The sequence below is a fragment of the Tursiops truncatus genome, chromosome 14 (assembly GCF_011762595.2).
Source record: "Tursiops truncatus isolate mTurTru1 chromosome 14, mTurTru1.mat.Y, whole genome shotgun sequence".
Classification (NCBI taxonomy): Eukaryota; Metazoa; Chordata; class Mammalia; order Artiodactyla; family Delphinidae; genus Tursiops; species Tursiops truncatus.
The window spans coordinates 77,955,225-77,979,147 of NC_047047.1; the positions used below are offsets into that span (position 1 = coordinate 77,955,225).

A 23,923-nucleotide genomic window follows, 5' to 3' on the forward strand; every position below is an offset into this window, starting at 1 on the left:
TAGTGATGTGTTCGGTGAATACATTAAATAAAAATGGGTGATTAAATTAATTTGCTTTAGAGAGATGTTTTAAGTTGATAAGGACTTGGAAGACTAAACAAAACTACTTTGGAAAGTTAAAAACATGATACTCAGTGTAAGATATTATTACTATGATTATTCATAGTAATATTGTTTATTAATTTTATTTTAACCTTCCAAGCTGCAAACCTGCTTATGCACTTTGTGCCTGAAATTTTCAATTGACTAAACAAGACTTCTTGCTGTTTAAACAATTGAAGAATTACAATGAGAAAAAGGGTCATTTAAAATTAATCGGAAGATGTGGAATAAAAGAAAAAAAGTTACCCATAATCTCACCACTGAAGTATACACTGGTAAATTTTTGATATATTTCTTTCCGGTCTGTTTTTTGCACACAGTGTTTTCTAAAACGGAGTTGTAGAGATGCTGTTTGTGTACCATTTTATGTGTTTTTCACTTAAAATTATAGCCTACTCATTCCCTCCTATTATTACTACTTTTACAGGCATCTTTTTTAGTGGCTATGTACTTTTGTTTCAAGTGTATATACCACAGTTTACATAGGGATTCCCCAGCTATTGGACATTGAGATTGTATTTTTGTTTTCATCCATGTTAAATGATGCTACAGTGATGACGTGATAAAAACTTGCTTTTCTGAATTTAGGCTTAGCTTTTTAGGGGTCAATGTCCAGAGGAGGAATCCCCCGAATTTGTGCTATTCATTCTACCAGCAGCAATGTATGAAAGTGATCATTTCATTATCTTGCTTCCAGAACTGGTTATTATAAAATTTTAAGTTGTGTTTAATTTGATAGGTGAGAAATGTTCTTTCATATGAATTTGTATTTCTTTTTATTACTAGGGAGTTTGAATAAAAATATCAAATGTTTAGCATGGGTTTACAGGTTCTTCTGAGCTTTAAAAGGATTTTTTAATATATAAACTTCCTAGGCAACTATTATTATATGCCTCTTTCTGCTCTAAGAATCTAAGGTTCTCTAATATAAAAACGCCAATGTCTTATTTAATAGACCTTCAGTGAGAACCATCTCTGCTGAATGCATGTGAAAGATGGTGTCTATCCTTTCCAAAGATGTTCAAAAATTTTTCCTACCATTTATTTAAAAAATTTTTTCTTTTAAAAATGATGTAAATATTACAATTAATTTGGTAAACAGAAAAATGGCTACAGAATCATATTTTGCATGGTGGAGTCCTGCTACACACATAATTTCGTCTGTTTCTAAATTGCATATTACTTGGGGGTATTTCCAATGATTATTTCAAGGGATGCAGACTGTTCCATTGAACTGATGTGCAATGGTTTAGGGTTAGGGTTTATTTTATTTCTGACATATATACTGATTTTGATCTTACGTGCTTGTTTTGGTGAATATGGCTTTATTCCACTTTTGAGGTTATTTTCTTAAACTCACAGAGGTGAGGTTGCTGGATCAAATAAGCAAAACATTTGTATGTCACATGCCTAACATTTTTCCTAAAGAGACCTGAATATTTGCTATTTCACCAGTAATAGGAGTTTACTAGTTTGAGCAGTTTCATGGAAATTATGAGCTTTAAAAACGTGTTACAAATTTAATAGGCAGAAACCTCTTACCATACTTTAATTTGTACTTATTTTAATAGCCAGATAGGCTGAACATTTAAAAAAATATTTATCAATTTTATTTCTTCTTTTGTGAATTAGCTTTTCAGCTTTGTTTGTTTTGCTTGTTAACCTAATTACTATCTTAATTCCTCTGCTATGTTTTTTTGTTAAAACAATACAAAGCAAAACAAAAAAACACCTTCACCCATTTCTCCCACACCCTCACCCTCTGCCTCAGACAACCACCAATCTGTTCTCTGTATTTATGAGATTTTTGTTTGTTTGTTTGTTTTTTAGATTCCACACCAAAGTGAGATCATACAGTATTTGACTTTCTCTTATTTCACTTAGCAATAATGTCCTCAGTGTTCATCCATGTTGTGGCACATGGCAGGGTTTGCTTCTTTTTATGGCTGAATAGTATTCCACTGTATGTATACACTACATCTTCTTTATCATTTATTAATTTGTATTTCTTTTTATTACTTTTTTATTTATTACAAAATTTATTAAAAATTCTAAAATAAATCTAGAGATTAATGATTTTCTGCTTGCCAATGTCTCTCACATTCTAGACTGTGCATCTTGGTCCATAGAAAAGGTTTTATCCAATTCCTTCATTTATAAAATAACCTGTCTCACAGAGCAGCGAGGAGAATCAAATTCACTGACACGTGTGAAGTGACTAAAACAACACCATGTACGTCATACGGGTTGCAGACCATCTGATTATATATATATATAATTAATGAAGAAAGATTAAGAGCACTAGGATTTTTTGCAGAGAAAACAAAAGTGTGAGGGAGAAAATTAATGGCTGTTAAATTCTCTAGACAGAGGATGGTGCTCAACCTTCTCCATCTTTGGGGAAGGGGACGCAAGAAACCATTGTAGGTTTACAATAAGGAAGACTTTACTCTTGGAAGGGACGTTAAACATTGAAGGAGGCATTGAAAGTCCCTTCTTTGGAAGTTTTAAAAGCAGAATTCAGTCCCATGGTTTGGGATGACTTTTCAGTGCTCATGGAAATGACATCTTCTGGCATCAGAATCTATATAATTCCCTGAACTTCAACATTTTGCGACAGATGTGGTGCTTCAAAGGGTGTGCGCCACCCCTGGTTCTCTAATGAGGCAGACTCACAGACACTTCATGCCCGAGAAACTAACAGTCTTGTCAGCCACTCAGGACCCTCTGCCCAAGCACCCCAGCATGTGCCTGGTTCCCTTTCACTCCTCAACTTCTCTCCAGTTTGACCCCTTATCTCAGCACCCTGACATTGATCCCTGCCTCCTGTTCTTCCTAGACTTAGCTCTCCATAGCTTACTACTCCTTCAAGGTGAGGCCTTTGCACTTCCGCCAATAGATCATCAGAAGGTAAAATAAAATGAATTTTCAGGTCAGTAAGAAAACAAACGCATACGTTAAAGGGTGTGGGTTTTCTGGAGACCACTGACTTACTTGGGAAATAAGTGAGCTGAAGTAGAATTTGAAAGTCCCTATAAGTAAACCTTTTTAGAGATAAAGTGCATCTCCAGGTACAGTTAATGGAACACTGAATTAGAAGTTAGAATTCTATTTCTAGGCCAGCACAAATTCCGCCTCTCTCCCTATATTTTTCTCCCTTCCCATCTCCATCCCTTTTCCTAGGGGAGCTGACTTGGTCACCAAATTGGTCAGTTTCCATCCAGAACACTGATTAGTCATGGACACCATGCTAAAGCTCACGTGCATTGACAGGGAGTTTCCTCCCCTCTTTCCAGTGGCTGAATGAGTGAGAGACCCCAGTGAGTCTCTGTAATGTATAGACTTTATGCACAAATAGATAATAAATGAGCGGGATCCCTGTAACATTAGGGATAGATCATCTTTGGGGATTTAGGATGGTGGGAAAACTTCATCCAATTATTATAAATTAAGGTATAAGAGTGAAATCTAAAAGCCCCATCTGTGGTCTGGAATGTTATGATTCAAAGAAGCAGCTTTGTCAGAGGCAGATGTAAAACTATAGTGAGAGGCTGGGAAGGCTTCAGAATTGGTATATTTGCAAAAAATAAAAAACAAAAAATCTCTTATTTGGGAAAAGAACATCAAAAAACAGAAGAAATAGATCTGGTTTTGAAAACAGACTTTGGTTCTATAATCAGAAGAGAAAAAGAAAGAAAAAGGGAAGATGAGACACTCTCACCCAGAAAACACTCTCATTGCCAGACTTGATAAAGGAAAAATGAGGGCAACCGCAGGAGGAGGTAGAAATTTTTTAACTTATTTGGCACAGCCTGAAAAAAAAGTAGGGTAATAAGAGAGAAATGGAGCACGAGAAACATAGCCCACCACTGCAAAAATAAAGGTGATAAAAAGGAAAGCTTCTAACTAGCATTAAAGAATAAGATATACAAAGTCTGTACAACCAAAAGGCTGAGGTAAGGCAAGATCTTGGAGAAGGGTGCATAACAAGGATGAATTGTTTCTCTCTGAGGCCCCAAGAGCTTGGACTATGGAAACAACTACAGCTTCAATCAGAAATCTGTTGAGGACAGGAGTCTTTGTCTTAGAAGACTTGGAACTATAATTGTTGGTTTAGATGTCTAGAGGCTAGTTGCGTACCTAAAAAAAAAGACGTTCAAAGGATGTTTTGTTACGTGAATAAATATTCTATGAATGGCTGCCAGTTTGAATATCTGAATCCCTTTAATACTTTAAATTGAGACCATTTGAATACAAAAAAAATCAAATGCAATTAAGAATTGTATTACTAATTCTGAAATATTGTGTGGAAATTAGTGTGTTCACATACTATAGAGCAGGGCACACTTAGAAATCTCAAGTCTACTGGTGATCTAAAACCAGTTTCTGACATTGGTCACACAATCTTCTATGATGTTCTCTGGGTAGATGCAAGTGAAACAAGGGCCACAGCCACTTTAGTTGACATAATTAAAGATCCTTTCAAACACCATACACGTGGGTAGAATTCACATGTAAATTGTGGATGTTAATCATTTTATTAACAAGATTCTATTTTGAGTGTGTGTTTTAGCTAGGAGTCATCTTCCATATCCCAGAGCAGAATAAAATTGCTCATTTTCAGAGGTTTAAATTTCTCACAGGTATATAGTGGAGCAGCATAACTGGGGGCGAGGGGGGGAGGAGAAAGCTATTTTCAACTCTCTAACTAGAAAGATACGAATTGGAATGTTCCCTTATAATTCCCATTCTAATATCTCCTGCCAACATATAGAATGGCCCATTAAATTCACAACTGTTCAGAGAGAGAATACATTTAACAGTACTGAGTAGAATGTTGTTAAAAAATTAATCCAACACATTGAGCCCTCCTCCCCTGAGGATGCACTGTATAAACTCTGCCTTGTAATATAATACCTTCAACTCATGGAAAGAAAAAGCGTTTTTTATACATAACACATTCCATTAGTCTCTTCAATTCCCTATTATTTCCTGATTTTTTAAAAGGACTGTAACGAAAGTATTGCATACCAAGATTTTTCTTATATTTCATAGTAACAGCTTTCATGCAGTTTTGAAGAAATTGATAATAACCTGCTTCATTTGCAGAAAAATGCGCCATAGCTTGTAACTTCAAGTTTATTTTCTTCAACTTGGCAATAACTTTAGTGCTTAAACCATCAAGAATTCTTCCTTTAGAGCAAATCTATGGGAAAGGTGTTTATTTTAGCACCTTTCCAAGAATTAGGAAAATCAAATATTAAATTCAGTTAATAAAGTGAGAAATTTCCATTTATACACACACACACACACACACACACACACACTCAAATGTACTCTAGAAATAACATCATTTGATCAATAGAGGAGCCCTCAAAGTCCATAGGATATAATTTCATAGGTTTTAGGTGATATATTTCTATTTTTTTAATTCTAAATTTTGAAATACCCAAAATAAACACAGAAAAGACTTTTAGAAGTTCATTAGTTCATGTCCTTATCTCCCAGCAAGTCAATGTCCTAATTATTCTATAAATGTAGATCTAAAATTAGGTATGGCATGATTTCAGATAATTAGTCATTTTTCAATCCAAGCAAATTGAGGTTAAAAATAAGAATAATAACCTGGTCCATGAAATGTTATCTCTTTGAAATGTGCACATGCATTTAAATGAATCAAAAATTTTGCAAACAAAGGAATATTTGGATTCTGTATTTAGAACAAATTTACTTAACAAATATTAATTATGTGCCTGCCGAAAAAATGTCTGAAAAATTTTAAGATCATTTAAAGCATGGCTTTCAAGTAACAGCACCTATATCCACAGAATAGTATTCACCCAAATACCCAACAGTAGGGAAATGTTTTTGGTATGTTTCCTTTTGCTTCATTTTCTATGCGTTTCTTACTTAGTTGATATCTTACCCCAGCATTCAAATTTTGATGAATTTTGAGGTTGGTCTCCTAACCTCCTCTCCTACCAGTCTCCCTCTCATTTTCAATTCCCAATTCTAATTCTAAATTAGAATGTAATTGGTCAATCTACAGGGGAAAATATTTGTATTTGTCCAGATGTATCTACCATTGCTCTGAAGAAAGGTTTGGGCCAGAGACGTTGGTGCACACCATCGCCCTGAAAACGTTGGTAAGGAAACAAATAAGACATCTCCCCTCCCTACATAATGAGGCAAAAGACAAGATACTTTACCCCAGAGATTTCACCAACTCCTTCCTTGATTTTATCCCTATCATATTCAACGTGGTGGTATCACTGAGGCTTATGTTCATTCGTAAGAAAAGACTACTCTTAATTGGAGGGAACACAGCTGCTCATCTATTTTGAAATGTAAGACATAACATAATTCAAATGGACCCATCTACCAAAAGTTCCAGGGCAATGTACACTAGTAAATGGGAGAGAGTTTTGTATTAAGTGAAACACTTACTTTTCAAGATGACTCAATGATATTTCCCTTTTGTTTCAAGGAGGATCTGTTAAAAAATTATTTTAATTACTTTGAATCCCCCCCCCTTATTGTTTCCAGTGGTCAATAAGAATGTTAACACAAGGAAATGACAAAAATAGCAGGGGCGATGGATAGCTTCTTCTATAAATGGCATCAGGGAAACTGGACAGCCACATGCAAAAGAACGAACTGGACCACTCTCTTACATCATACACAAAAATGAACTCAAAATGGATTAAAGACTTGAACCTAAGACCTGAAACCATAAAACTCTTTAGAAAAAAGACATAGGCAGTAAGCTCCTTAACACTGGGCTTGGCGATGATTTTTTTGGATTTGATACCGAAAGCAAAAGCAAAAATGAACAAGTGGGACTACATCAAACTGAAAAGCTTCTGTACATCAACCATTGACGAAATGAAAAGGCAACCTACAGAATGGGAGGAAATGTTTGTAAACCGTATATCTGATAAGGGCTTACTATCTAAAATATATAAAGAACTCATATGAATCAATAAAAAAGTATGATTTTTAAAATGGGCAAAGGATATGAATAGGCATTTTTCCAAAGAAGATATACAAATAGCCAACAGGTCGTGAAAACATGCTCAACGTCAATGATCATCAGAGAAATGCAAATCAAAACCACAAAAAGATATCACCTCACATCTTCAGAATGGCTATTATCAAGAAGACAACAGATACAAAATGCTGGCGAGGATGTGGAGAGAAGAGAACCCCTGTGTACTGTTGGTGGGAATGTAAATTGGTGCAGCCAATAGGGAAAACAGTAAGGAGGCTTCTCAAAAAATGAAACAAAGAACTACCACATGATCCAGCAATTCCACTTCTGGGAATTTATCCAAAGGAAGTGAAATCACTGTCTTGAAAAGATGTCTATACTCTTATGTGCATTGCAGCATTATTTACAATAGCCAAGACATGGACACAACCTAAGCGTCCATCCATATTGGGCTTTCTCCATCTTGGACTTTCCAGCCTACAGAACCATGACCTACCACCCAGTCTGTGGTACTCTGTAATAGCAGCCCAAACAGACTAAGACAGAAATCACAGGTAGTCTGGCACATTCCATGCCCCTGCTCTTCTGCTTACAAAGGAAGCTGCAGCCCCTGCTTGACTCCTCCCACACCTGGTTCCTCTTCCCGGAGACAACTACTCTTAACTCTTTTTGCTATTTACCTGATAGTCCTTCTGAATAATGTACTTACACTGCCACTTCTTTATGATCAGTTTTAGACATTACCTTTTGAGTTCCTCCGTGTAAGATAAGGAATTGGCTCTTATACATCCCTTTCCTTCTTATTTCCTACCCCCATCTTACTAATCTTGTTTTCTCACAGCTTCTAATTCGTCTGCATTTACCTTATGTAAATGCTTATGCAAATTTTGATTATTTATGAACCAAGTTGCTTATAATTATTACATTTTCTTTCTCACTTAATTTTTATTTTCCTTGAACAAGCAATTGCCTCATCTTTCATTTGCTTGGTTATCTCTGTATCTATTCTTATTTTTTCCCCCTATGCCACCTGTATTTTTTCCAAATCTTAAAATATATCAGAAAACTCATCAAATCTGTTTTTCCTCAAGCTCTGTCTCCTGAAATCCCCATTCTCCTATTCCAGAAGGGACCAGTTGTTGCTAACTCTGCTTCTCAGCTCTCATTGTGGGATAGTTGATAGCACTTGTTCTTACTTCCTGGACCCCATGTCTCCCTCTTCTTGATTTACTCCCTTGTATTATATAAGTGTTCTATCTATGTATTCCTGCATAATAAACCACCTCAAAACTCACTGGCTTCAAACAGTGTATTATCACCACCATTCAGTGTTGTTCACGGGATCTTCTGCTCCACGTGGTAGTGACGGGGGAGCTGGGGTATCTGTAGTCATCCTAGAGCTTGATTGTTCTGCAGAGTGAAGACGGCTCATGCACACAGTTGGTAGTCTATGCTGCCTGTTGGCAGTCAACCAGAGCACCTATGCATGGCCCCTCCGTGTGACTTGGGCTTTTCACAGCATAGCAGCTGGGTTCTATGAGGGAGCAGCCCAAGAATGAGCTTCTCAAGATGCCCAGAGAGAATCTGCAAGTCTTCTTATTATCTAGCTTTGGAAGTCCTAGAACATCACCTCTGCTGAGCTGTATTGTTCAAAGAAGTGACTAAGGCAAGCACAGATGCCAGGGAGAGGAATTAGACATACTCTCTTGATGCGAGGAACAGCATATATGTGTAGAGACGGGAAGGGACCAGTTGGCAGCCATCTTTGAGGCTAGCTACCATGGTAGGATAACACTGCTGTCATAAATAAACCCCAGTGTTTCAGTAACTTAAATCAATGCCATTTTATTTCCCACTCACATACCTCTTCTCTTCCCTTCCAGCTACGGCTCCACATTCCCCTGGAGCATTAGAGTCCTTTGCTATAATTTAACATGTTTTTTTCCTTCATTGTGCTGGGCACGTGGTAGAGACACATGTGCTTCACCTACAGAAAAATGTCCTGCATTATTTCTTTGATAACTTTTTCTCTTCTGCTTTTTTCTGTTTTTCCTTATTGTTTCCTTTCTCTTTCATTCCAATTAGGTATTGGATATCTTGAATTGATTATCTTATTTTCTTATCTTCCTTTCTTCTGTTTATTTGATATCTATTTTCTGGGAGATTTCCCAAACTTTATCTCTGAACACTTCTAGTAAATTAAAAATTGGGGGCTATCAAGTTTCAAAAATAATTTTTCTTGGTTTTTTTGGCTTTTACCTTTCTATGGCATCTTTTGTCCACAGGATGTGTTATCTTCTCTTATCTTTCTGATAATATTGATTATGTGTTTTAAAAATATTTTTAAATTCCTTGCTTCTATATCTTTAAGATTCCTAGTATCTTTTCTTAGGTCTCAATCTTTCACATTGGAGAGGCCATTTTCACATATTTAGTGATTTCCCCCTCTGCTTATTCACATTAAGAATGAAAAAATTAAAACTTGAATGATGAAAAGCCTAATCTGGACCTCTGAGTAGGCATAACTCTGTCTGATAAGCTTCCCTATGAGGTGGTTTGGTAGCAGGCTGTCCCTTCTGGCCCAGAGTCTGGACTTGGAAGCTTTTCTTCAGGGGGCATTCAGTCTCCTCCCGCAGTAATCTCTTTGCTTGGGGGTGTGCGTATGCCAGGCTGCTGGTGATTTAGGAGCAAGGGCAGGACAAGAGGGTTGAGGTGGCGGCTGTCTCTTATTGCTTCTATTTTCAGCCCTCGTGCTTCATTCTTGTCTTAACTCTGTTGCCTCCGAATACAGAGTTTTCATGGTTACATTTCCTCGGGAGATAAATTTCACACCTCCTCATGCGGGTTGTGTGTGGGAGGTTGGCCATCGCCTGGATGCTCAGAGGTGAGAAGAGGTACTTGGGGCTTGACCAGGGGCCTTGCAGCTGGTCTTCGTGATTGCTTCAGGGTGCTTCACCCTGGCCTGCGGCAGTACCGGTTCTTTCAATGCTCTTGTTAGCATTGTTTTCTGCAGCATTAGCTGCTTCCTTTGCTCTGCTAAGGCAGTTACCACTCCTCTACCTGCTTTGTTTTTTTTTGCGGTACTCGGGCCTCTCACTGCTGTGGCCTCTCCCGTTGCGGAGCACAGGCTCCGGACGCGCAGGCTCAGCGGCCATGGCTCACGGGCCCAGCCGCTCCGTGGCATGTGGGATCCTCCCGGACTGGGGCACGAACCCGTGTCCCCTGCATCGGCAGGTGGACTCTCAACCACTGCGCCACCAGGGAAGCCTGCCTCCCAATTCTTTGAAATATTTTATACGTTGATATCTCTTTTCCTATTCACTTTGCCTTATAGGTTTGTGGTTTTTTCGTGCCTTTACTTTTATTTAGCAGGGTTCTGAGAGGGACAAGAGGAAGAGTGATTCCATTGCCTGCAGGGTTTTATATTAACAAGGGAGACCCACACTCAGCTCCTAAGGTTGTCTCTTTGCATTAAAATTATAGACCTAGCCTTTTTGCCAAAGCACGTAAGCCTAGGCTACGAGTGCCTTCCAGCACATCTATACGATGTACTGGGAGCAACCTTCTCCCATTTGTATTAAATTTTAAACTTTTTTTTTTCCTAAAAACAATGAAGAGTTGCCAGATGTTTTCAAGGATAGAAATGGGGAATCAGATCATGAACAGTAGGGATCTCTGTGACTTGGTCTTATATAGCCTAGTAACAGAGGAAGCAAAAGCTTTTGGAGTCATGAGAATCTGTTGTAAATCCCAACTTTGCTATTATTGCTGTGTGACTTGAGGAAATTTGCTCAACCTCTCTGACCTCATTTTCCTTATCTATAAAGTATTAATAACACTTACTCTGCAAAAATCTATTGAGAATTTAAGGTAATGATGGTAGAAAGTAGGCTTGTGATGATGCTTAATAAATTGTAGCTGTTTTTACTCCTGCTGAAGTATTTCCCTGACTCCCAATAAAAAGACAAGTTTCTAGAACTACTGACAAATATTCTTTCTCAGTCTCAAGCAACAGGACACTAGCCAACAATGACTATTTAAAGAAAAATCTCATTTAAATACTTGAGAAAAGCTATCTCCTTATCTCCCCATAAATCTTCTTCTTTGCTTCTCATAATACAGAAATGAGTTCCAGGCCTGGAGATAGCCGTATCAGGGCAATATTTTATACTGTTATTGCACTTTGGATCCAAGCATGCCCTGAGGATTTTATAAGCAAAAATGAAATTTGTCCCCATCCCTGTGGCATAAGCATTTCATTACTAAATTTATAGACAGATAAACAGTGACTCACAAAACTGAAAACTTTCTCCCCAACCTTGGCTATGACTAATGGAATTTGGCAGAAAATAGCTCTCTGTGTACCCCCATGCACCTCGTATTCAAGTTCTGCAATGTAAACCCCCCACCTGGTACCCTGAGAATTGCGTGGAAAGTGAGATTAAAGAGGAGTCTTCTCATTAAGATAACAGATGTTATGTTGGGACTGGAGTCTGGGGAAGGGGAGCCAGGCGCTGGAGGGAGTGTCACTGAAACACGATATTGCAAAGATTTGGTTTTACTGGAGTACAAAGGAAAACGTATAAATGGGAGGGAGTGTATCTCATAGAAAGAGAGGACATCCAGAGACTTGATTCTTCTGATTACTAGCCATGGTCTGGTCATGACATTCAGTTTAACACGTGTTAATTGTCTACCTACTCTGTGCCAGCTACACCCAAAGGCAGCACTGTATTGATTTTTTTCTCTCTACCCAGAAAAGCAATCCCAGTTCTTTTAACATTTCTTGATAGTTTTACTATGTAAGTAGATAAAACTCTTTGAGATGAGTTAGTCTCTGCTAATGAAAAATTTGGTTGAATTCAATAAATATTGATTAATCATTATATGTGCAAAGCTTCACAAAGCAGGATCAGTGAGGGTTTCAAAGATGAATAAAGACCCAATTTATTCTCTCCTCTGTCCCTCCCCAAAGCCCACACTCCGAGTGAGAAGGTAGACATCAGCAGAATGAGCTTGAATACAAGTCATGGGATGATGCGTGCTCTCCAAGAGGTTTATAAAATTCTAGAGTAAAGACATGAGGAAGAGCTTTGGAAGGACCAGGGAAGGTTTCATAGAGATGATCTTTAGACTGAGAATTAAAGGAATAGATAGAATTTTGATAAGAGGGAAGAGAAGGAAAGATGTTGTAGGTGGAGAGATTAGCTTAAACAAAGGCACAGTGGCATGGCAGGGTATGGGCATTTGGGGGAAATAATGCATGGGAATGTAATGTGTCTGACAGAAGAATAACAGACAATTGGAGAGAACCACTTATTCTTTGAATGTTTTACTATCTCCAGCTGCAAAAAGAGGGAAAATAAAAACATTTACACCAAGATCTCTTCAAACGCTACAGCTTCATGTTTTTGATAACTAGAAGTAGGTCAACTTAAAAACTGTCTATTGAAGAATTGGAATAAAGCCAGTCAGGTACCCTGAGAGGAGACCATCACTTAATTAGGTATAGAGGCATCTCTGCCTGAGGGAAACTTGACTCTCTTCTCATTCTATTTAAAAATTCAAAGGGAAGGACACATTGTCCCAGCTTGTGTCAGGTGTCACGGTTCTCTAGACCATGGAAGGTGGCATGGAGTATGTCCCAGCTTGTGTCAGGTGTCACGGTTCTCTAGACCATGGATTGTGGCATGGAGTACGGGATTTCTAAGAAGGTGGTTGCTTTCATTTGAACCCTTGTTTATGGTGTGGACAAAAAGCAAACGCAGGAGAAAGGGGTGGAAAAGTAGGTTGCTTTTCAGGTCAGAAAAAACATATATTATGTGTTATGGTGACTTGCCCCAGATTCCATGGCTAGAATTTGAATGCCAAGCCTTGTGATAGTTGCATTGTGTCATGTTGCTTCTTAAATGAGATAATGTATATAAAGTTCAGGAATTTATAAAACTTATTTCAGATATTGTATTTTTTATTTATAAATTTCCATTGGGTTCTCTTTCGTTTCCCTTCTGAGATTCTTTGTCCAATCATTGTGTGTATCTTTTTCTTTACTTAAATATATTTAAAATGGCTGTTTTGAAATCCTATCTGTAAAGTCCAACATGTCTTTCATCTCTAGATCTTTCTTTCTTTCCTTCTTTCTTTCTTTCTCTCTCTTCCTTTCTTCCTTCCTTCCTTTTTCTTTCTTTCTTTTTCTTCCTTCCTTCCTTCCTTCCTTTCTTTCTTTCTCTTTCTTTCTTTCTTTCTTTCTTTCTTTCTTTCTTTCTTTCTTTCTTTCTTTCTTTCTTTCTTTCTTTCTTTCTTTCTTTTCTCTCTCTCTCTCTCTCTCTCTCTCTTTCTCTTTTTCTCCTCCTTCACTTCATCTCCCCTCCTTTCTTCTCTTCCAACTCCTTGTCCTTCTTTTGGTTATGGGTGTCACATTTTCTCGCTCCTTTGCATGTCTCTTTATTTTTTATTCTATTCTGGACAATAGTGAATGCTACATGGTTGAAAGTCTGGATATTATTATCTTCTTTTAAAGCTTTTGAATTTCAGGTAGTATATTTACTAGTGGGTCAAGCTGACCCCTAGAGTTTTCAAAAACATTTTGTTATTTGTCTTTCAGTTTTGTTAGGGTGGTATATTAGTTTCCTAGGGCTGCCTTAACACAAAACGACAAACTCTGTGAATGAAAACAACAGAAATTTATTCTCTCACAATTCTGGAAGCCAGAAGCCCGAAATTAAGGTGTTGGCAGGACTGCAGTCCCTTGGAAAACTCTAGGGGAGAAAACTCTCTTGCCTCTTACAACTTTTGGTGGCTCCAGGCAGCCCTGGGCTTAGCATGCGTAACTCCAGCCTCCATCTTCATCTTCTCTTGGCCTTCGACTCTGGTTCTCCTCTTCTGTCTCTTATAAGAATCCTTGTCATTGGATTTAGAGCTCACCCAGATATCCCAGGATGATCTGATTTCAAAATCTTGAATATAATTACATCTGGAAAAAACCTCTTTTTCTAAATAAGATCCCATTCACAGGTTCTGATGGTTAGAACATAGACCTGTCTTTTGGGCGACCACCATTCAGCCCACTACAGTTGAGTCTAGAATAGATCTAACTCCAGAGATAGAGTAGTACTATTCCCAAAGTATAGACTTTCTGAGATCTCAGTTGAATGCCTGGAATTTTCAACAAGCTTTATTCACTCGGATCAGTACGAGGTCGTATGTCTCAGAACTGTTCTTGTGGAGTCTTGCCCTTGTGCCCAGCTTAATATTCAGCCAATTGCTTAAGGGGGCCCCAAATGCAGATTTAAAGAGCTCGTTCTCTGTGCAACTCCCTCCTCTGTGGTACCCTGGCCTGCAACTTCTGGCCAGCTCATCCCTCCCCAAGTCTGATCTCCGCCTCCTCAGCTCAGCCAGACTATCTGCTCTTCTTGGGCTCCACCTTTCCACACCACAGTCTGAGAAGTACCTCCAGGCAGAAAATTAGGGCAATCAGGAGGCTCAGCCTGTGCTTCAGTATCAGTTATTGCTTCTCAGCTCCAAATATGCTCCCTTCATTGCTAGAGCCCTCCCTGGTACACCTGTATTTCCTTCTCTCAAGGATCACAGTCTTTTCATGTCTGAAAAGAGTCACATAATATATTTCTTCCAGTTTTATAGTTGTTTACAGTGGGAGAACTAGTTCAGTACCAGTTTCTCCACCATTGTCAGAAGGGATCTTCCTTCATAAACTTCATACACCATACATACATTTAGGTGGCTGCCATGTAGAAACCTGGAATTGAAAAACCAGACTTCTCCTGGACCATTTTTTTTCCCTCCAGTTATGATGAAACAATGGCTGACCCCGAGATATCCGGGCAGTTTCTCTCTGGAAGCTAAAAGGTAATCCATCTCCTCCTTCATTAAGGTACCAATTATCCGTGTACCTTAGACTTAGGCTTCAAGCTAGAGAAAGTGGGTGGGGCTGGCCTAAGACATTCAGAGATGGTGTAGTACCAGCAAGGGGTGCATTGATACAGTATCCTTTTTAGTGCCTCACTTTATTAGTCACCTGGATAAATGAGGCCATACTCAAAGGATGGTGAATAGGATGGCAAAAGCATTCAAAGCCACACAATATAAAGAAAGCTTTAAGGGACTAAAGATGTGACATGAGAAACATCTTTAATTTTTTTTTTTTTTTTTGCGGTACACGGACCTCTCACTGTTGCAGCCTCTCCCGTTGCGGAGCACAGGCTCCGGACGCGCAGGCTCAGCGACCATGGCTCACGGGCCCAGCCGCTCCATGGCATGTGGGATCCTCCCGGACCGGGGCACGAACCCGTGTCCCCTGCATCGGCAGGCGGACTCTCAACCACTGCGCCACCAGGGAAGCCCCACATCTTTAATTTTTGAAAGGCTGTCACGTAGAAGAAAGATTGAATTTGCTCTAAGGGAGCCAAGTGATAGGAGCAGGATCCATGGGTGTCATAGGAAGAAATAATTTGTTGAATTGAAAAAAGAACTTTCTACTAAACAGGGTTCTCCAAAGATAGAAGAGGCTGCTACTGGAGAGAGTGACTTTATGCCAGTGGAAGTGTATTAGTTTTCTTCTGCTGCCAAACACCCACAAATTACCACGACTTTAGCAGTTTAAAATGATGCCCATTTTTATCTCAGTTATGTTGGTCAAAATTCCAGGCAGGCTTAGCAGGATACTCTGCTTAGAGTCTCACAAGCTGGAAATCAAGCTGTAGGCTAGCCTGGGGGAGAATCTGCTTTAGGTTCATCCAGGTTGCTGGCGGAATCCAGTTCTGTGAGGTTGTAGGACTGAGGTCCTTGCTGACTCTCAGCCAGGGGTCATTCTTAGCTTCCAGAAGCCACCTGCATTCCTTGGCTTTTTGTCCTCTGCATCTTCAAAGCCAACAGTGGAGTAGTGAGTCCTTCTTGTGCTCCAGATCCCTCTGACTCTTCCTTCTGCTTCCAGCTGGAGAAAGTTCTCTGCTTTTAAAGGCATGTGTGATTACATTGGATCCATTCAGACAACCTCCCCCTTTTTAAAGTCAACTGTGTCTTATGACACAATCGAGGGCGTAATATCTCCTCACATTTGCAGGGTTCAGAGATTAAGGGCTGTGGACTCTTGGAGGTTATTTTTAGAATTCTGCCTACCATAGGAGATATCCCTGCAGAGAATGGATGACTGCTCAATGGGGATGTTGTCCAAGCTTCTCAAATATGGAATGGGTCCCTAGACTATATGAACTTTAAGGTCCTTTTCAGTCCTGAGATTCTCTGAGTATTTTATGTAAACAGGCTGCATAAAAAAAAACATTTACTGAAAACAGGGAATGCAGATAGGGGACGTGTTGGGAGAAACTATTGACCCAGAGTAGAAAATTTAGTTCATTGCTGTTCTAACATTGACTAATCAACTTGCACTGTGGCAGGTATTCCTGGTTGCAATGGTAAGTCCACAGTCTTGCTTGTTCCCCCACCAGCAAAGTCATTTTCTCTGGCCACACCCCCTGACTTCTCCTTCTACTCTACACCAAAGAATTCTGCTGTACACCTGTTCTACCTTTCTATGCATCAAGGATGCTTCTAGGCACTACAACTTTCATTCATTCACTGATGTGTGTGTGTGTGTGTGTGTGTGTGTGTGTGTGTGTGTGATTTCCTTCTATGTGACAAGTTCTTTCCTAAATAATTCAAGGGTTTCAGAGATATGGAAGATATGATGTCTGCTCTTAAGGAGCAAACTGCATTAGGGGCAATAAATTGTGCACAAATAACTGTTATTTAAGACTAAATGTGGCATTTTTATAAATTGGTTGTGGGCGTGTATGGATAGAATGATGTGGAAACTAAAAGGAGGGAGGAGATCATCCTTATGTCCTGGGGGAGACTGAGAAATATTCTGGGGAAGTGTTGGCTTTTGATTTGGGTCTTGAAGGATGGGAAGGATTTGGGTACATAGAGGCGGGGGAGTAGCATTTCAGACAGAGGGAGCTGTGGGGACAAAGCTGAAGAAATAGACTGGAGTCACTTGGTAAGGTCTTGAATGTGGAGTTTAGCTTGATTCAATAGACCACAGGGAACATTCTGCTAAATGTGTATAATAATGGCATTGCCTCCTCCCAAACAAACTTTCTGAAACAAAGCAATTCATATATTCACAAAGAACTCATGCCCAGGATTATAATGACACGCAGTAAACTTTAACAAGAAGCAATAAGCTAAAAATATTCCTGGGGAAGAAAGAACACCTCGCTTTATCCTGTTTGTTCATTTTCCTTTGCGTTTGATTCTCATTGTTCTTATTTTGTAGTCTGAAGCTTCTTTTTGTGTTTGTCAATGAAGCTTGTATGATGCCTTGAAAGCCCTGGATATGCTTTAAATTCTACTTTTTGTTCTTCAGTTGCTTTAACCTAAGTCTGTCAAAAGCATATTATGGGGGGCTTCCCTGGTGATGCAGTGGTTGGGAGTCCGCCTGCCGATGCAGGGGACACGGGTTCGTGCCCCGGTCCGTGAAGATCCCACATGGTCCGTGAAGATCCCACATGCCGCAGAGCGGCTGGGCCCGTGAGCCATGGCTGCTGAGCCTGCGCGTCCGGAGCCTGTGCTCCGCAACGGGAGAGGCTGCAACAGTGAGAGGCCCGCGTGCCGCAAAAAAAAAAAAAAAAAAAAAAAAAAAAAAGCATAGATGAATGCACATATTCAAAGCCATTTTAAAAATTCCTTTTTAAAATCAAATCAAATCAATTTTACTTCTTAAGGTATTCCCAGGTTGTCTTTCCTTTGACTGTAGAGACTTATTTTATACGCCGTAATTCAAAAGCAGTTGCACAGATTTCAGGTCTATCTGATGCAACAGGGCTTATACCTTCTGAGGCCTAGGTGTCTACCAATAGGTGGCCATTTCATGACCCCTAGAAAGGTCCCAGCTCATCCCCAATCTTCACATGCAGACTCTTGGTCTACTGATGTTCTGAAGTTCTCACATCAGGGCTTCAGGAGCATTACAGTTAAAACCTTTATGTTGGTATTAGCCACTGACAACTCAGAGTGGCCAGAATACCTGAGAGGGGGGTTTAAGAAAGAGTGTCATGAGAATACCAAAAGGGTAGAGTGAGCTCCATCAAAGGATGTGGGGAGAGGCACCATCGTAGGGAAAGGCCCTTTCCTCATCGCACATTCAATGGTTGTAGCCAAGAGTTATTTACAATGATCATTTGTCCAATATCACTTCTAATTTCAAAAACACTTGGTAACTCAGCATATGCCAGGTCTGGAGACAGCCAAGGTCTTAGATGAGAGTGTGGGCTTTTACTTGGGCCTCTAATCACCTTGGGTTACTAGACGTATCATCCCCTTCAGCCATCCAGCCTCCACTTCCTTTCTGTCTCCTCTTTGAGGGTTCTTTCCAGATGGTTTCTTTGAGAGGCAACCCTGCCTTCAGAATTACAAAGACCTGGATTTACATCCGGTTCCACAGCTCACAGCTGTGTGACCTTAGGAAGCCACCTAAGGCTTGTTTGTTTGTTTTAATTGAAGTATGGTTGAATTACAATGTGTTAGTTTCTGGTGTTCAGCAAAGTGATGTGTATATATGTATGCATATATATATACACGCACATATATGTGTATATATATGTGTGTATATATGTATATATATCCTTTTTCATATTCTTCTCCATTGTGGTTTATAACTATAACAGGATATAGTTCCCTGAGCTACACAACAGGACATTGTTGTTTATCCATTCTAGACATAGTAGTTTGCATCTGCTGGTCCCAAACTCCCAGTCCAACCCTCCCCTGCCCCTCCTCCCTCTTGGCAACCGCAAATGCTTTCCCTGTGTCTACCATCTAACTTCTTTTAGCCTACAAGTATACATTAGATATCACATGTTTAAATGTTTGGTCCATATTAGATATCCACTACTGTTAGGATTAATTTCATTAGAATGGTGAATGAATTTTAATTTTAGAAACGTTTGTTTTTTATCTGCCTTTTTTTTTTTTTTTTGCGGTACGCGGGCCTCTCACTGTTGTGGCCTCTCCCGTTGCGGAGCACAGGCTCCGGACGCGCAGGCTCAGCGGCCATGGCTCACGGGCCCAGCCGCTCCACGGCATGTGGGATCTTCTCAGACCGGGGCACGAACCTGTGTCCCCTGCATCGGCAGGCGGACTCTCAACCGCTGCGCCACCAGGGAAGCCCTATCTGCCTTTTTAAATAGAGCATACCACTTGACAAACATTGACTGACATTTTTTCTATGTACAGATCTCTGTGTTAGATTAGACGTTGTGAGAACTGTAGAGTCGAAATAGAACTGTCCCTGTGTTGCTTTAAATACTCCATCACATGCATCATTACGAGCACTGGTGATGGACATGTCTGGGTGATGGAGATGCAAGAGCCATAGGGATAGACACTTAGCTTGTCACAGTGAGATTTTCTTCACTAGAGTCTTAGTATTTGAGGATTTAGTATTCATGATTTTAATGACTCATGACACACATAAATCCCATGACCTGCATATAGTCATTTAGAGTCTAGCTGAGCACAGATATGAATTTCACGAATCCATGGAGTGGCGAGTATCCTTGGCTGGCCGCTCGGCATTCACATCTCAGTGTCGCGTTGCTGTTTCCTGCTCGCTGTTGGTGAGCAGTCAAGTTTGTGATGGGGTGAAATGTTCTCTGTGGCGCGGTCCAGGAAGAAGGCCAACGGGTGGTTGGTGGAGGTGGAAGCAAAGGGAAAATGAAGGGATTTTAGAAAGTGACGGCTCTTTGGCAGTGTTAGATCAATAAAACAATCCAATAGTGAATTTGGTGATAGTTTCAATCTATTAAATTTGGTGATCGTTTCGATCTATTAAATCTATTACTGAGTCGAACCAAATTTTATGTAGAATTAAGAAAACAATTCAAGACATTGGTTCAGTAAGAGCCAATATTTGTAGTTGTGAGAGAAGCAAATACAATTTAAACCCACATTGTTGGCAACGAAGAGAGAATAGGAAACGGCTAGTTGATCTTCCTGCTGTGATTCTTCCTAGAGATTCACTATTTCTTGGAATTTTGTACCAGTTACTGTCACCACCCTGCTGGCCTCCAGGAGCCATTGTTCTCTCTTAAATGATGATACTGAACAGGAGACCACAGATCCTTGCTTTAATACCCCGCGACACAGCTAGGTAGAAGCTGCATGCAGTTTTATTGAGGGTTTGATGGTAATGAACTGGAAATGAGTGAAGCCTGCCTCTGTATTTGGTCTCACAAGGCATAGATGACTTGTCTTCAAGTTTGAGGCCTCCTGGCAGAGGTCTTCTTATCTGGCTCCCAGGCCACCTTCGTTTGGCCCAGTTCATCTTTCCACATCCACTTGGAATGCTCCCCAGAGTGTTAGATTCCTCAAATCCAGGCGTAAGAGACTAAACCAGGAATACCTTTTCCCTTTAGGGGAGAGACTTACCTCTTCCTCCAGGAATAAGGCTTTATCGCTGGGACAACTTTCATTAAAAAGTTATAATATTAACATCGAGAGATTTTTAAAAAAATAATAGCAGACTTATTTCATTATTTTTATTGTGCCCCAGTGCCACCTGTCACCTACTCCTTGGAGCTGCTGTTTCGCACTGTGTCAAGCCCATCAACGCGGCTCCTGTTTCACGTTTCCTTTAAAGATTAGATGTTCAGAAAAATCTTAATGATCAACTTAGAGTTTTAATGGGCAAGACAGAGGAGTGAGTTTAAGTCATAATTCCCCAGTAAAATGTAAAACTATTCACTAGACATTTCTGTTTCTCAGAGACCTGTCTTGGATGGACCCTTCTATGGGGATGAAGAAAATGGGGGGTAGGATCTCCTTTGCCCCCCTCTTCAGCCAGGTTCAGCCTGACGCCTCTCTTCCCAATTTCTCACCCCTTTATTATGAAGGATTTAGCATTAGCACCCCCAGCCTGATCAAAGGGATTTGCAAACTGATACGGGCTCCACCATTCTTAGGAGGCTGTGGGCAGTTAAAACATAGAATTTGGTGGGAGGGTTTTGTTATTATGTGATAATGATAAGAGCTCCAGTTTATGGGAAGTTTACCATGTCTTAGGCACTTCGTTAAATGCTTTTCTTGGAGACGTTTTTCAATTCCTTGCCCACAAACATGTTAGATGCTTTTATTATTCCCATATTGTTAATGAAGGTAGACTATTTAACTTCCATTGGTGGAGTGTGGGTGTAAATTCCAACTGTCCAGCTGTAAAGCCTGGATTCTGAAACCCTATGCTGTATAGCCCTTCGTATACAAATGAGTTTCATATTGTATGTTGGAATCATTACAGACCCAAATAGGTCGTTTAATTTTTTTGCTATATTTTATATTCATTTACAAGCAAAAATATGTACATCAGGGCAGTATTTTCTAAACTTCCTTCAATGATAGGGCTTACATGGCGTGCATATTAAGTTAGAGTTGACCAAATTTCTCCCACAGAGAATCTGATTCACTAGGAGCCTGAGTTACTGATGTTTAAAAAGATTATTTTAAGGGGTCACTCCAGATGATTCTTGTCTTTGGGCAAGTTTCAGAAATTCTGTTGATGGGCATCCTTAGTTCTTATTGTATTTGGAGCCCTTCTGAGGCCTTTATCGTCTCAACAGCTGTCGACTCCCCCCACAGACTTGACTTTTCTTTTCTCCTGAGCCTTTACTGCTGGGACCCATTTTGAGTTAATTTTTGTATAGGGTATACATTTCATCATTTTGCTTATGGATATCTAATTTTTCCAGCACCATTTGATGATAAGACTATCCTTTCTTCACTGAATTGCTTTTTATTTTTAAAAACTGTTTATTTATTGAGATATAATTTACATATATACTATACAGTTCAGCCATTTAAAGTATATCTAATGGTTTTTGCATATTCACAGCTTTCCAACTATCATCACACTCAAATTTAGAACCTTTTCGTTATCCCCCAAAGAAGCCCCCTACCCATTAAATGGTCACACCACAGTACCCACTCCCCTGAGCCCTAGACAAACACTACTTCCTTCTCTATAGATTTGCCTATTCTACACATTTCATATAAACGGAGTCAGACTTTGTGACTGGTTTCTTTCTTTTTGCATAATGTTTTCAAGATGCATGGAGTACCATGTATCAGTATATTTTATTTATCCATTTATAAACTAATGGACATTTGAGTTTCCACTTTTTTGGCTATTTTGAATAATGCTCCTATAAACATTGTTGTACAAGTTTTTGTGTTGATGGACACTTACATTGCTTCCATGTCTTGGCTATTGTAAACAGTGCTGCTATGAACATGTGCCTTTTTGAATTATGCTTTCTCAGGGTATATGCCCAGGAGTGGGATTGCAGGATCATATGGTAGCTCTATTTTTAGTTTTTTAAGGACCCTCCATACTGTTCTCCATAGTGGCTATACCAGTTTACATTCCCACCAACAGTGTAGAGTGTTCCTTTTTCTCCACATTCTCTCCAGCATCTATTTTTTGTAGACTTTTTGATAATGGCCATTCTAACTGGTGTGAGGTGATACCTCATTGTAGTTTTGATTTGTGTTTCTCTACTAATTAGCAATGCTGAGCAGCTTTTCATGTGACTTTTGGCCATCTGTAAATGAACTTATTTACAGAACAGAAATAGACTCACAGACATAGAAAATAAACTTACGGTTACCAAAGAGGAAATGGTGGAGGAAGGATAAATTAGGAGTTTGGGATTAAAATATACACACTACTATACATAAAATAGGTAACCAACAAGGATCTACTCTGTAGCACAGGGAACCATACTCAATATTTTGTAATAACCTATAAGGGAAGAGAATGTTAAAAAAAAGTGTATATTTTTGTATATATGTATAATTGAATCAATTTGCTGTATACCTGAAACTAGCATGACATTGTAAATCAACTATATTTCAATAAAAATTTTTTAAAAAATGAAAAAAAGGGGAGTCACTCTTATTAACCTTGTGGGTACAAGTCCCTTATCAGATATATAAACCATAGAATAAATTTTCCCCCATTCTGTGGGTTGTCTTTTTTACTTTCCTGATGGTATCATTTGCAGCAGAAAAGCTTTTCATTTTGAAGAAGTCCAATTCATCTTTTGTTCTTTTGTCATTTGTGCTTTTGATGTTGTCGCTAAGAAAGCATTGCCTAACCTAAGGTCATAAAGATTTATTCCTTTTTCTTTTTTTTTCTGGGAAATTTCTAGTCTTAGCCTTTACATTTAGGTGTATGATCTGTCCTAACCTAAGGTCATAAAGATTTCTTCCTTTTTCTTTTTTTTTTCTGGGAAGTTTCTAGTCTTAGCCTTTACCTTTAGGTGTATGATCTGTTTTAAATGATTTTTTGCATGTAGATATTCTTCACTGAGATGGTATTGAAACTTTGTCTAAATTTGTTGTTCCTATATGTACATATATGTTCTTTTTCTGAATTTTCGATTCTATTTCCTTGATCTATTTGTCACGATCACCTTATTTTAGTTCCCATAGCTTTAGAAAAAGTCTTGAAATCAGGTAGTATCAGTCATACAACTTTGTTCTTTTTCAAAGTTGTTTTCTCTATTTCATGTCCTTAGCATTTCCATGTTAAATTTTGAAATTGACATGTCAATTTCTGCAGAAATAGATTGTTGGTAGTTGGATTGAAATGATCTGGGTCTACAGATCAATTTGGGGGAGAATTGACACCTGAACAGTATTTCAACCCATGTACACAGTATACTTCTCCTTTATTTAGGTCTCTAAAAATTTATCTCAGTGGTGTTTTATAGTTTTCCTTGTATAGGTCTTGATCATTTTTGGTAGATCTAACACTCA

General features: G+C 39.2%; 1 long non-coding RNA gene across 1 annotated transcript in view; it reads left to right on the plus strand.

Annotated features, from left to right (window-relative positions):
* The window catches only part of LOC141276409 (uncharacterized), an 84,475-nt gene that overhangs the window by 56,488 nt on the left and 4,064 nt on the right, over positions 1-23,923 (plus strand). The window contains exon 3 of the long non-coding RNA XR_012325910.1: positions 2,942-3,034. This is a non-coding gene — a long non-coding RNA (uncharacterized lncRNA). The remainder of the gene's footprint in view (positions 1-2,941; positions 3,035-23,923) is intronic.